Raw genomic sequence first — 1,782 nt, forward strand, 5'->3', positions numbered from 1 at the left:
AGGTCTCAAAAGAGATACTTGCTTTCAATTGTTTTAGGTTTATGGAGATTCACGAGTTAATGGTACTTTTGTTAACCTCCTGTAATTTTATAATTTTGCAAATGTAACATGTATTTATCAAAATAGTCCTGGATGATTTTTCTATGAGCTGCAAAAAAGAAAACATTCTGCTCCACCCCCCCCCCCCCCCATGAGTTAAGCTCCAAGTTTTTATACTATATTCTGAGCATACGAAACAAACATTGAATATTTCATTCCGTAAAATAACGTAAAGTTTTATGGTTGACGTAAAAGTATGGAAGAAATCGAAGGAAAATTAAATTTAGATAACATAAAATCGGATAGTCTTAGTGTGAACAAAAGTAAATAATGTCTATTTTTGCCATGAATTCAATGGCGCTTCCAGAAAATTAGTAAGAAGCCTAATGCTGCTTTTTCACTCTTGCAGATGTATTTTCCCAGTATTTCATATTATTTTTGACCGAATCGAGCGGAAGTTTACGTCCACTTTATGCCCGATCTGATCGAACTGGAGCTACAAATTCAAAGTGCGACAAGAACAACTTGGAACGTGACCCCGTAAGAAATCAAATCCTGGAACCTATATTTACAAGATCAACGTGCTATCGGCGAATCCCCTACGTAAATTCCTCAGTGTATGTGTAAATAAAATAAGAGTAAGTTAGCATATATTTTAACCGTGTTTGGAATTACAGTTTAATGTGGAATTGGTCCCGGGGACCTTCAACCACTCGCTATCAGTTGTATTACGTTTTTCATTTTTCTCGGTAAAGGATATACGTATATTTATATTTGGGTGGTCACTGCTTCAAATCTCACGATAGCCTAAAGAGTTCTCGTTGCCTTGTTGAGTCTATTCAGGCAACTGCCTAGATAGTGCCGCTGACGCTTTATTCCCTGCCCTTCATTTTCACTTTTTATACACCGTTATCCTCTCCTCGCTGTTCAGTTAATTGTGAGGCCTCCTCGATGGTGCAGTGGCAGAGTTGTCGCCTTGTCATCAAGGGGTCCCAGGTTCGATACCCAATGGTGGCACATAGTGGTTCGGATCCCACGTTAAACTAGATTCAATCCCGATTAGCCTAACTGTGCATAAAGTGGGCTTAAAACACCAAATCAATCAATCAATCAATTCAGCTAATTGTGCAAATAAGCAATGATGAGTAAATAAACAAGCACCCAATCAAAAAGAAATCCTTCAATTTTCCGCTTGTCATTAACTTCATAGTTTCCAATAACCTCTCAGCAGACGTGAATAAAAAAAACGTAGGTCGTTCCCCGTGACGTAAGGATATCAGAATCGAGCTACCTTGTGACTTGAGAAGGAAAGGAGAAACGTGACAAGTCAGAAGTTCAGATTCCAATGCCTCAACTCGTGATACCAACACACATGCTTGGAACGGAATTTCTTGTGTTTCGTTGTTGATGAAAACACAGCAGCCCCAGAGAACATCTGTGGAAGTAGCTTACAGCATGTCCACTGCTCCATTTCTACCTTGAGTTCCTTCGCTCAAATCACTGTGAACTGTATCGTGTGGTATGTTGGAAGTCAAACGTCCCATCTTGTGAACGTCGAATTACATACATCTTTTATTGCAAAGTTGATATTACAAAATATAATTACACTTTCAAGTACTGCTAAGAATGATGTGATAAAAAATTATTTGAAGTTATTTTCCTCAGGATGCCTAACTGCCAAGCGGGAGACCTGGGTTCAATTTCCGGGTGGGGCATGATATGCTTTCGGAATTTTTTCCGTCC

This window comes from Lepisma saccharinum, chromosome 6 (genome assembly GCF_977018435.1).
Source record: "Lepisma saccharinum chromosome 6, izLepSacc3.1, whole genome shotgun sequence".
NCBI classification, from domain to species: domain Eukaryota; kingdom Metazoa; phylum Arthropoda; class Insecta; order Zygentoma; family Lepismatidae; genus Lepisma; species Lepisma saccharinum.